This window comes from Sturnira hondurensis, unplaced genomic scaffold (genome assembly GCF_014824575.4).
Source record: "Sturnira hondurensis isolate 20B ecotype Veracruz unplaced genomic scaffold, ASM1482457v3 Scaffold0009244, whole genome shotgun sequence".
NCBI lineage: Eukaryota > Metazoa > Chordata > Mammalia > Chiroptera > Phyllostomidae > Sturnira > Sturnira hondurensis.
Window position 1 is genome coordinate 4,134,895 of NW_028081875.1, and position 13,258 is coordinate 4,148,152.

Sequence of the window (13,258 nt, forward strand, 5' to 3'; positions counted from 1 at the left end):
AAATTAAAACAGAAGGTTTTTTTTTTCCTGAAAACTTGGGCCAGAAATATGGGTGCACATTATACACAGCAAAATACGGTACATTTACTACAAGAGTGTTGGTGAAACTGGAGGAGCTTACAAGGTGCAGAGGAGGCAGAGCAGAAAGGCTTCTTGGAGGGGTGCATGTCTTGATGGAGGTCGGGTCTGAAATGTGTTTGGAATATGGGAATTTCCCAGGTAGACAGGTTGGGGGGGAGGAGACTGCAAAGAGTAGCTTGTGCAAAGGTAATGGTTTGGCCACCATGGCGTTAAGTGCTACTGGCTTTTATCCTGTGGTGTGATTAGATGTTGGGAATCTGGTGAAGAGTTTCTAAGCAGAGGACAGAGCCAAACACATGTCTTCCCTTGGTGAGTGGTCCAAAAGTCCCAATCTCCCTGAGATTTGAAATAATGGATGGCAAGAGAGCAAGGTTCCCATCATTCTGGATTGCAAACCCTGAGGATGTAGGCTGGGCTGCATGTGTTCATCTTTCTTCCCACATGGAGAGCACCTGCCTCAAATTGAATTTACACTCAGAGGGAGGCAGAGCCGAGAGAGGGCCAGTGAGAAGGGCCCAGTGGACCCTGCGTGAGCCAGTGGGTTCAGCCATGTGTGTGCAATTTCCATCCCTGAGCTTTGCAGTTGCATAAGCCAGTAGTAACACCCTGTTTTTGCTTTAGCTGGCTTGAGTTTCATTTCTCTCTCTTTCAACAGAAGAGTATAGATTAATATGCCAGGAAGAGAATGGGAAATTCAAGAACAAAGGTGGATGGGTGTTGTGTCTGTGCTTGCTTGCATGTGTGTGTAGATACGATTTTTATACTTTTTTAAGGCCAAGGGAATTTGAGTTTATTTATGTTTTGGAAAAGGAACTAATAACAGAGGGAATGAATAAGGAGTAGAAAAAATAGGGATAAAATGGAGAAAGATATGGTCTGCGGTAGAATCAGGAACATGGGGCAGATCAGGCTTGACAGAATGGGTACCTCTTCCTCTACCGCCATGTGGAGAAAGCAAAAATAGTGTGCTGGGTCACGGGGATGTGGAGGGAGCTCTCACGATACTGGTTCTCTGTTGTCTGTGAAGGTAAGAGGTGTAAAGGTGTAAAGTGAACTGCTGAGCCATTTTTATCACTGCTATAGTAATAGGATCTGATTATGTCTTGGTCCCTCTTCTGTACCATGTATCTCCTTAAACTAAATATTGTAATCTGTAAGGTATTCTGTCCTTTTGGGGAGTGATCTCATAAATGCATTTAATTTGTATTTTAACTGGTTGGCCAGAAGGGGAAAATGTGTGTGTGTGAGAGAGAGAGAGAGAGAGAGAGAGAGAGAGAGTGTGTGTGTGTGTGTGTGTGTGTTTATATATAAATAATGAGAATAAGTAGTGCAGATGTTGCCTGGCCTTCTACTTAGTGATCATGTGCCTGGTAGTGATATGAAGTGGTATAAGAGAATATTCTCTGTCCTCACTGGTCCTCTTTCCTTCATGTCCCTCATGGTGGGAGCATCTCTCCTGCTAGGTGTGGCTCTAGTATTTAAGGGTAATTTTGATTTTTTCCATTTTTGCAGACTTAAAGCACATAAGATATAATGTATTGACTGTATTGGCTTTTTTTCTTTTTTAAAAATTATGTTCCCATTTTCTCCCACTTTGCCTGCCTCTACCCAGCCCCTGCCCACTTCCTTCTGGCCACAACCACACTGTTTTCTCTCTGATTTATGCATATATGTTCTTTGGCTAATTTTTTCACCTTGATTTCTGATATTAATGTAGTACTTTATGCTTTTGTAGAGTGGTTTCTTGTATTCTAATTTGATAAAATTGCTGCCACTTCATAAAGGATTTACCTTCTAGAATCTTAGGAGAGCTTTGTGTCTGAGTTAGTTTTGAATCCTCATTTCAGGACTTTAACTTTAATTTTTAGAAACGAGATGTATCATAACCACTTTTGTATCATCTATATTGCTTTAGAAACTGAAACCACATCTAGAAAATATTGAATCCTGTTAGTTGTAGTCTTTAACATTAAATATGTACTTTGACTTCATAATTAAAATTGTGGTTTAGTTTAAAAAATCCCTTTTGAAAAAGATAAGCACCCCATTAGTATTGTCTTGTGTTTGATGTGAAGTGATGGCACATATTCATTGAGCCTCAACCATGTTTTCATGGACACATAAGGTACTAATGACATTGCTTGTGCCCAGCTGTGGGAACCATGAGAATGCACCACTCAGAGCTCTAGCTGCTGTCCTTGGCTTCACCACCACTTTGTAGCCAAAGCTGAACTTTTTTAGGACTACTTCCAGCCAATTACTAAGCAGGCAGGAGTACTAATGTGGCCCATTCCTGTTAGACCCAGTTACCTCTGACAGGTGGCTTTGGCTTGAAGACTCCCCATTGGCCTGTTCAAGACCTTCTCAGAAATGTTTTGAAGTCTGAGATTTCCTCTTCTCTCCCTTCTTTCTCCTGTCCTTCACAGAAATCAGAAATCCACTGTGGTCTGAAGCCCCTACCTGCCTTCTCAGGTCTTCCCCTTTATCCTTCACAGACAATTTTCCCCAATAATTTTTTGTATGACTAATTTTGTCTTGGTGTCTACTTCTCAGAGAACTCAAACTGATAAACTCCCTTTTCCCCCAGAGCGTGTTGCCCATCCTGCCATCTAAAATTCTTCCATGAGACAACACAAGCACATTACATATTCTCCATAAGCTTTCTTCATCCCTCTGACCTAAAATGATCTTTACTCAGAATTCCCACAGCATTCTGTGCCTCTTATTTGGAATGTATAGCCTTTGGCTTTGTATTCTTTTTATTGGTGTTCTGTCTTCTCTCACTAGTGGATAAGTACATGGAGAACATGATTGGCTTCTTGTTCACCTTGATTTCTCTTGGTAACATACTCCCTTATTTGTAATAATAATAATAATTAGCTTTTAATCAGCACTTTCCAAGTGCCAAGTATAGCCAGAAATACCTTTACATATATTATCTCATTTAATCCCTTCAATTGAGATGGTAATATTGCTGTTTCCATTTTACAAATGAGACAGATTAAGAACCCTGCAGCAATAAGATTCTTTCCAGCAATCTCCCCTACCTTAGTTCATGTCCATGGGTCATGCATATACATTTTTTGGCTTCTCTATTTCTTATACTGTTCTTAACATCCCCCTGTCTATTTTGTACCTACCAATTATGCTTCTTAATCTCTGTACCTTTTCCCTCATTCTCCCCTTTCCCCCTCCCAGATGATAACCCTCCAAATGATCTCCATATCTATGATTTTGTTCCTGTTCTGGTTGTTTGCTTAGTTTGTTTTTTTAGATTCAGTTATTGACATTTGTGGATCTGTTGTCATTTAACTATTCATAGTTTTGATCTTTCTCTTAAATAAGTCCCTGTAACATTTTATGTAACAATGGCTTGGTGACGATGAACGTTTTTAGCTTTACCTTATTGGGGAAGCATTTTATTTGCCCTTCCATTCTAAATGATAGCTTTGTTGAGTAGAGTAATCTAGGATGTAGGCCTTTACTTTTCATCATGTTAATACTTTGGCTAGTCCCATCTTTCCTGCAAAGTTTCTTTTGAGGAATCAGCTAGTAGTCTTATGGAAACTCCTTTATAGATAACTCACTGCTTTTCTCTTGTTGCTTTTAAGATTCTCTTTTTATCTTTAACCTTTGGCATTTTAATTATGATGTGTTTTGGCAGTGTCCTCTTTGGGTCCAACTTGTTTTGGACTCTGTGCCTTCTGGACTTGTATGTGTATTTCCTTCACCAAATTAAGGAAGTTTTCTTTTATTATTTTTTCAAATAAGTTTTCAGTTTCTTGCTCTTCTTCTTCTGGCATCCCTATGATTTGGATCTTGGTACTTTTGGAGATATCCCAGAGGGTCTTTATACTACTCTTGTTTTTTTTTGAATTATTTTTTCTTCTTGTTGTTCTGGTTGAATACTTATTCTTCTTTGTGTTCCAAATTGTTGATTTGAATCCTTCCTCTCAGTATAACCTTCATTTCTTTCTTTACATTGTTGCTGTACTTAATGAGTTCTTTGAACATCCTGATCACCAGTGTTTTGAACTCTGTATCTGATAGGTTGGTTATCTCTGTTTTGTTTAGTTCTTTTTCTGGGGTTTGTTCTATTCTTTCATTTCGACCATATTTCTTTGTCTCCTTAATTTGGCAGCCTCCCTGTGTTTGTTTCTGTGTATTAAATACAGCTGCTTTGATTCCCTTTCTTAGTAGTGTGGCCTATTGTAGAAAAGGCACATGTAAGTTGTGTGGGCCAGAACCTTAGGTAATCGCTGGGGCGGGCAGCCTACTTCACTGCTTTTTAGCTCTTTGTGGGAGGAGGGCTTGAAGAAGGGACAGTGCCACTGTCTGGCTTTCTGGAGGTTTGCCCGGCAATCACCCCATTTCCAGTCACTTCACCCATTTCTTGTGTGCAACTGGCACCCTTCCAGCTGTTGCCCTGGTGGTGAATCCCAGAGTGTTGAGTCTGTGTATGTTGTACGTCTGTGCACATGCTTTAAGCTGAATCTCTTGAAAATCTGGCAGTTCCTTCTGCCACCCCAACCCCCACAGGTTATTACATCTAGAAATTATAGGGATTTATTTTCCCGGTGCTGGAACCCTGGGCTGTGCAGTCAGTCCTGGGACTGGTATTGCTTGCTCCCAATGTATCCCTCCCGATATTTATTCACCATTTGTGAATGTGGGATTGTCTGTTCTGCCACCTCTGCCTCTCTGAGCCACACTGCATCACTGTGCTTTCCTGCCCATTTTCACCACTCTGCCCCTCCTACCCGTTGGGTGAATGTGGCTTCTTTAAATATTGATTGTTGGACTTCCACATAACTCGATATTCTGATGGTTCTGGATGTTATTTGCTTTAATATATATAGTTGTAATTTTTTCTATGGTTGTGTGAGGAGGTCAAGTGTATCTGCCTATGCCTCCATCTTGACTGGAACTCCGGATACTTGCTTATGTTCCCATTTGCAGGATGCCAAATTGTAATGCTTTTCTGTGCTTTTCTTCCCCAAGATCAATGCTTACTTTATAAATATTCATCTGATGAGTCTTGTTTTTTAAAGACTAATCAACAAATCATTCTAGATGTTAAATTAGAGCTAAAAATATTTTATATTTTTTGTTTACTCATTTAACTCATATATGTTGAGTACCTTTTGTGTGCCAACTTCTGTTTTCTTGGGTTGAGAATATAGTAGTGAACAAAACAGATGAAATTCCAGCCCTTGTGCAGCTTCTGTTCTACTGAAGTGCCAATCAGTGAGGAAGTAAATGAATAAATGAGATAATTTAAACTAGTATTAAGTGCTTGTAGAGGGGGAATCATATGAAAAGGACTCCTAGTGATGAGTTCTCACACATGTAAATAAACTGAGTACATTTTGGATATTATCCTCTTTCACTTTGTATTGGATTAGTTTGAAGGGCTCTAATTGTCTTGTTTAGGTGAGTATTTTAAGCCTAACATTATCCATACCTCATTTACAAGTGAATGGCTGAGGAAAGAAGTGGCTGTTACTTGGACTTAGGCTTCATGAGAGTATCTCAGTCTATATGAGGGTTTCTAAACCTGAATGAGGACCCTCTTTGTTCAGGTTGCTGATACTTGAGTGTCTCAGGGAGACCAAGAGAGTTTCAGGGAAGATGGAGAAGTTGTTGATTGTCTGTACCATCTTGCAGCATCAATGCAGTCACATTCTCAATGCCAAAGAAATTCTTTGCTTGCATTTTGTGTCTGAGGCCATTTGACTCAGTCGTCAGGCATTTATCTATTACAGAATCTATGAAGAAGAAGGTTGGGTGATAGGATGAAATGTGAAAGGTGATACATGAGGACACTTTGTCAGTTTGTGTGATCCCAGGTCTGAAGGATGCAAAGGAATGAGTTGTATGAAGATTTAGGGATGAGGGCAACATATTAGATGTTCCCCAAATGGGACACATGTTTGGGAAGTTAGGGGAATGGAAGAAAGTCACAGTGGCTAGAACGTATATAGGATGTGAAAGAGTGGTGTGCAGTGAAGTTGATGTTGAATGGAGGAAATCATGCAGGAACTTACTTTGGAAAAGGTAAATTGTAAGCATGCTATTGTTTAATAGCATGCTATTCAATCTCCATGAATTTTAGTGTTTTTGAGTTTTTTCCTTGAGGTTAGTTTCTACTTTCAGTTTCTTGTGGTTGGAGAAAATGCTTGATATGATTTCATATTTTTCCAGTTTGTTGAGGCTTGTTTCATGTGCTATAATGTCTGTCTTGAAAACCTTCCATGTGCATTTGAAAAGAATGTGTATTTTCCTTCTTTGGGATGAAAGGTTCTATATATGATATGTACATATATCAGTTAAGTCAGTTTGACCTGGGGCTTTGTTCAGTGCCTCAATATCCTCGTTGATATTTTGCTTGGAAGATCTATCCATTTTTGATAGTGAGTGTTCTTATCCCCTACTATAATTGTGTTGCTGTCAATATCTGTCTTGAAGTCCTCCACAGTTTTTCTTATGCATGTGGGTGCTCCTATGTTGGGTCATACATGTTTATAATTTTTATGTGTTCTTGATGGATTCTTTTTTTTTACTATAATGAAGTGTCCTTCTGGGCCTCATTTTATGGCCTTTCTTGTTAAGTGTATTTTGTCTGCTATATGTATTGCCACTTTGGCTTTTTTTCCCTGTCTGTTTGCTTGGAGTATTTTTTTCCCAACCCTTAACTTTCAGTTTGTGTAGGTCTTTTGTTCTGGCATGGGTTTTTGGTAGGCAGCAGATGCACAGTTATGTTTTCTTATTTATTCAGCTACCCTATGCCTTTTGAATGGAACATTTAATCCATTAACATTTAAGGTTATTAATGATGAGTACTTATTCATTAACATTTTACTCTCTTTGTACCTGTGTTCCTCTTTCTCACACTCTTTTTCTTTCTTTTCTTAAAGTAGTCCTTTTAGCATCTCTTGTAGTTTTGGTTTGTTGAAGGTGTATTCTTTCAGCCTTATTTTGTTTGGGAAACTTATTTCATCTTCTGTTGTAATTGAGAGACTTCCTGCATGGAGTAGTCTTGGTTGCAGGCCTTCATTTTTCATTACTTGGATTATTTCTTGCCATTCCCTTCAGTTTGTATATTTCTTTTGAGAGGTCAGCTGCAAGCCTAATTGGGTCTCCCTTGTATGTTATTTTCTGTTTCTCCCTTGCTGCCGTTAAGATTTTCTCTTCATCTTGGAGTTTTGTCATTTTGAGTTTGATGTATGTTGGAGTGGACATCTTTGGGCTCCTTCTGCTTGGAATGCTCTGTGCTTCCTAGACTTTTTTGGCTTTTTCTGCCATCAAATTAGGGAAGTTTTCCATCATTACTTTTTCAAACAGATTTTCTATCCCATGCTCCTCTTCGGCCCCATATAATACACTATTATTGGGTATTGCTACATTTCATGTTCTGGAGTTCCCTTAACTCCTCTTAGTTATTTTTGAGTCTTTTTTCCTTTTTGTGCTGTTTTTGGGAGTGTTTTCTACCTTGTCCTCTAGGTCACTGATTTGATCCTCTGCTTCATTGAGCCTGGTTTTGATTCCTTCTGCTGTGTTGTTCAATCCAGAAATTGTATTCTGAACTTCCAGCCAAGATGGAGGCATAGGTGGAAACACTGTGCCTCCTCACACAACCAAAATCAAGGACAACAAAGATTTAGAACCAAAACAGAACCAGGACAGACAGAAAATTGAACTGTATGGAAGTCCAACAACTTTTCAACCAGACCAGTAAGAGGGGTGGAGTTGGAGGTTGGCAGAGAGGGATTGAGGCAGGAAAGGCATGGCAGCCAGACCTGGGAGCACAGGTGGCACGTGGCTGACCGTGGTCACACATTCATGTGCAGATAAACTAGGCAAAAACGGGTAGTAAGGCAGACCACGCAACCCAGGGTCCCAGTGATGGGAAATAAAGCCTAAATGCATGGATTGAAAAGGTGTCAGCTTGTGAGAAGCGGCAGAAGGGACAGAAATCTGAGAGAGAGCAGAACAAGTGCCATTGTTCCTTCTCTCACCCTGCCCCCACATACAGCATCACAACTCAGTGACTGGGTTGCCCCTTGCTGGTGAACACCTAAGGCTCAGCTTCTCATACATAACAGACTCGACCTAACCCAAAATGGCTCAATCAGAAGAACAAATCAAAGCCCCAGAGCCAATACTTTTAAGCAACCAAGAGATAACCAACCTATCATATATGCACAGTTCAAAACACTGGTGATCAGGATGCCCACAGAACTGGTTGATTTTGGTCTCAAATTAGATGAAAAAATGAAGGCTACACTAAGTGAAATGAATCAAAATCTACAGGGAACCAATAGTGATGGGAAGAAAACTGGGACTCAGATCAATGGAGTGGACCAGAAGGAAGAACCAAACAGAAAAGAATGAAGAAACAAGAATTCAAAAAAATGAGGAGAGGCTTAGGAACCTCCAGGACATCTTTAAACGTTACAACATCTGAATTATAGAGGTACCAGAAGTGGAAGAGGAAGAGCAACAACTGGAAAACGTATTTGACCAAATAAAAAAGGAGAACTTCCCCAATATGGCAAAGAAAATAGACTTCCAGGAAGTCCAGGAAGCTCAGGAAGCTCGGAGGTTCTCGAAGGTGGACCTAAAGAGGAACATACCAAGGTACAACGTAATTATATTACCCAAGATTAAAATGAAGGAGAGAATCCTAGAAGCAGCAAGAGATAAGGGGACAGTCACCTATAAAGGAGTTCCCATCATACTGTCAGCTGATTTCTCAGAACAGACCTTACAGGCAAGAAGGGGCTGGAAAGAAGTATTCCAAGTCATGAAATCCAAAGACCTACATCCAAGATTGCTCTATCCAGCAAAGCTTTCATTTAGAATGGAAGGGCAAATAAAGTGCTTCTCAGATAAGGTCAAGTTCAAGGAGTTCATCATCACCAAGCCCTTATATGAAATATTAAAGGGACTTATCTAAGACAAAGAAGATAAAAATATGAACAGTGAAAGGACAGAAACTCACAGTTATTAACAACCACACCTAAAACAAAAGCAAACTAAGCAGACACCTGGATCAGGAGCAGAGCCACAGAAATGGAGATCACATGAAAGGTTAGCAACAGGGGATTGGGAGGGAGAGGGGAGAGAAGGTACAGGGAATAAGTAGCATAGACAGCAGGGAGAAAATAGAAGGAGGGCAAGAGTAGTGTGGGAAATGTAGAAGGTAAAGAACTTATGACACATGGACATGAACTAAAGGGGGGGAGTGTGGGTGGGAGGGTTTGCAGGGTGGAGGGGAGTGAAGGGGGGAATGGGACAACTGTAATGGTGTAACCAATAATATATATTTTTTAAAATCCCTTGGAAGAAAATAAATAAAAATGCGCACTGGGGAAAAAAAGGAAATTGTAATTTTCATTTTCTTTAGGGCCTTATTGATTGTTCTGTGTCCTTTTCTCATGCTGGTATAATCACTCTAAATTCTTTGTAGCTTCCCTGTGGTTGTTGGTAATTCTCACTGATCTCTGAGCTTCCTTATAACCATTGTTTGAACTCGGTATCTGATAGTTGAGTTGCCTCTATTTCATTTAGCATTCTTTCTGAGGATTCCTCTTTTCCTTTCAATTGGTGTTTGTTTCTTTGTTTTCCCATTATTTGTGAGACTCCTCTTTTTTGCCTTTGCTTCTTAGGTGGATCTTTTTGTTTCATTCAGTTTGTGGTGTAAACTTATATGGTAGGAGACCTGTGAGATTCAGTTGTGCAGTCTCCTTGATCTCCTGAACTTGATCCTCTTGGGATGCCCTTTATGCCATTTATGTTGGTTCTCTGGATGTAACTGTGGTTTGATTATTGTTGTGTTGTTCTTTGGTGGCTCCTTCCTTCTAGCTGGTTGATGGAAGGTCACTTCACCCACCACATATGCTGCTGTGCAGGTGCTGCTAGAACAAAACCACAAAGCCCATGGTATAAGCCCACATCTGCAAAAATACTTCCCCCCTTAATCCCACTATCAAACATCAATGAACAAGTATTAATAAAGGTGTAAAGAGACTGAGACTATTATAAGAAAAGAGATGAATAAACTGTACTACAATATGTAGTGACTTCATATGCACAAATTTGCTGGACAAGAAATGAGTCTTAAAAAGCTATGCAGGAAAAAAAATACCACTAATCATGTAGAAGACCACAGTGGATTTTATCTTAGTAGCCTCTAGTATTTATCACTGTTTTTCTTTCTGGATCTGTGTCTGGTGATGTCAGATGTTGACCCCATCTGACCTTAGGCAGCCTGCTCTGAGACTGCCTGGGATCTACTGTCTGTGGACATCTTCATTTGTTGATCTAGTCACTCTACACTCAACAGTGAGGCTTATGCCCCATAGGGTGGAGCAGAATACCTCCTGGTAAGACAAACAACCAACTAAAAATGGGCAAAGGATCTGAACAGACACTTCTCTGTATGGAAGCCATACAGAGGGCCTAGAGACACATGAAAGGATACTCAGCATAACTAGCCATCAGAGAGATGAAAATTAAAACCTCAATGAGATTCCACTTCACACTGGTCAGAATGGCCATCATAACCAAATCCACAAAGAAGTGTTGGCGACATTGTGGAGAATAGGGAACCCTAGTACTGTTGGTAGGAATGCAGACTGTTACAGCCACTGTGGAATGGGATTTCCTCAGAAAACGGAAAATGGAACTAATGGAACTGCCTTTTGACTTGGCAATTCCACTGCTGGTATTATACCCTAAGAATCCTGAAACACCAACTCAAAAGAACCTATGCACCCCAATGTTCATAGCAGCAAAATGTACAATGGCCAAATTTTGGAAGCAACCTAAGTATCCATCAGTAAATGCGTGGATCCAAAAACTATGGTACATTTACACAATGGAATAGTACGTATGTAGTAGAAAGAAAGGAGCTCCTATCCTTCGGGACAGAATGGATGGATCTGGAGAGCATTATGCTAAGTGAAATAAACCAGGTGGTGAAAGACAAATACCATATGATCTCACCTATAAGTGGAACCTAATTAACAAAACAAACAAGCAAGCCAAATGTAATCAGAGATACTGAAATAAAGAACAAACTGACAGTAACCAGAGGGGAGGCGGGAGGAGATGATAGGGGCAAAAGGGGGTAGGGTCATCAAGGAAGAGTAATAGAAGACACATGGACAAAGCCAAAGGGGGACAGGATTGAGGGTGGGAGGTGGGGATGGCTGGGGTGGTGGGGAGTGGTTGGGGGAGAATGGAGGCAACTCTACTTGAACAATAATTTCTGAAAAAGCAAGAGAAATATGGAAAAAAGTAATAGAAAATAAAAAGAAAAAATAATTTGGAATTTAAGTACTATTTGCAGCCCTTTGGAAGGTGTTTTTTGGAAAGGAATTGTTTGATTAGATTTTCAGTGTGACATTTTCTTGTTGGCTGCAGTGTGGATAGTGGATTATAGAGGTAAAGAGTTGATGTAGTGTGCCCAGGCAGCCAACATTATTGCTGCCTGGGTGAGGATTCATGGTGATGTATACCAGGCAAGGCTGTGAAGGGTGAGAAGAGGTCCAGGGCTGGGACATTTCTGAGGTGGAACTAACACCCTGGAAATGATGCTGTGAAGGACTGAGAAGAAGCGAGGATGATGTTTAAATGTTGCCTTGAGCTCCTGGGTGGGTGGTGGTCTCTGAGGGCAGATCAGAATATGAGAGGGGGAAAGAAAATTTTCCTTTGGGCATGTTTAATTGGAGAAGTTGTTTAGACCTTTATGTGGAGAAATCCAGCTGGTGGCAGGCTATAAGCTTGTGAGAGAGGGAGGTGTAGAAGGGTTATGTCAGGAATACAGGTAGAAATCAGGAGTCCTCAGCAGAGAGATAAATTTTTTCTCTTGATCACTGGCTGGTGTAGCTCAGTGGATTGAGTGTGGGCTGTGAACTAGAGGGTTGCAGGTTCAATTCCCAGTCAGGGTACATGCCTGGTTTGCAGGCCATGTCCCCAGTGGGGGCCACGTGAGAGTCAACTACATGTGATGTTTCTCTACCTCTCTTTCTCCTTCCCTTCCCCTCTCTCTAAAACTAAATAAATAAAACCTTAAATTTTTTTTCTTGATAGACAGAAGGATTTGAAGGAGGGCTAGGCTTTTTTTCTCCTTGTGGCCTTGCATGTTGTGGTCATTTCCTGTTATTGTCTGTTACAGTCTGTTTCTGTCATCTAATTCATTCTAGAAAATAGTGAACTAAATACTGTGCTGGATGCAGAGGACATAATGACGTATGAGATAGACTGGGAATTCTATGAGGGTAGAGAGTATTTCTAACAAAGACAGATCATTTAATCAGAATCAATTCAGGAATTCATCAGGAAATAAGTAAAGTAGCATATGTTCTATGATAGGGAAAGAAGACAGTGATCGGACATGTAGCAGAGGCACTAACCTAGTCTTGGGGTGAGCTGGGGATGTTTCAGCTGACCAGTGAGTGGTCAGTAGGAGCTGGCTAGGTGAGGTGCTTTAGAGGGAACAGGTAGTGGTGGGCAGGATAGCAGCTTATATCGGAGTGAAAATGGACAAAACCTGTATTGGAACTGGCACAGTGTACAGAAGATAGTCAAGGACTGAGTGGCAAGATTGTACTTTGGCAAGATTGTACAACTCATAAGAATGATAATATTCGTATGATTAATGGTACTAGTTTCATTGTTTCCTTCTTTCACTTAGGTTAACTTGTTAGTCTAGGAACTTCATTGCCCTATGCTAAGTTTTGTTTTGGGGCAGGAAACAGGATGTGGAATTGGCAACTTACATGACTTAAAAAGCACCTTATGTGCATTATTTCAAAGACCAGGGCAACTTTTTGCATGAAAGGCTCTATACAGTCATGAGAGGAAAACAGTTCTTTAGATGCACCAGCAATAGTTTTAACTATATCAAATTTAAGCTTAGTAATGGGCGTGTTCACATATATTCCCAGTTTTAGGACCCCAGAAGTAATTGATGCTATTCTATTGTAGATTGAATAGCAACACATTTTTTCCCCATTGTGTAAATTTAAAGAAGCTGTTTTTCATTTTCCTGAGGTTACTAGTATAATATCCAAAGAGATAACACCTTATCAGGACCCTGTTGTAAATGGCACAAACAACGTTGTTTGCTAAGGGAAACATGCAAAGGTGTGTTGACAGTGGATAACTT

General features: G+C 40.2%; 1 protein-coding gene across 4 annotated transcripts in view; it reads left to right on the forward strand.

Moving 5' to 3' along the window:
• The window catches only part of RALGAPA2 (Ral GTPase activating protein catalytic subunit alpha 2), a 381,676-nt gene that overhangs the window by 17,696 nt on the left and 350,722 nt on the right, over positions 1 to 13,258 (forward strand). The gene's annotated exons all lie outside the window — the stretch shown is intronic.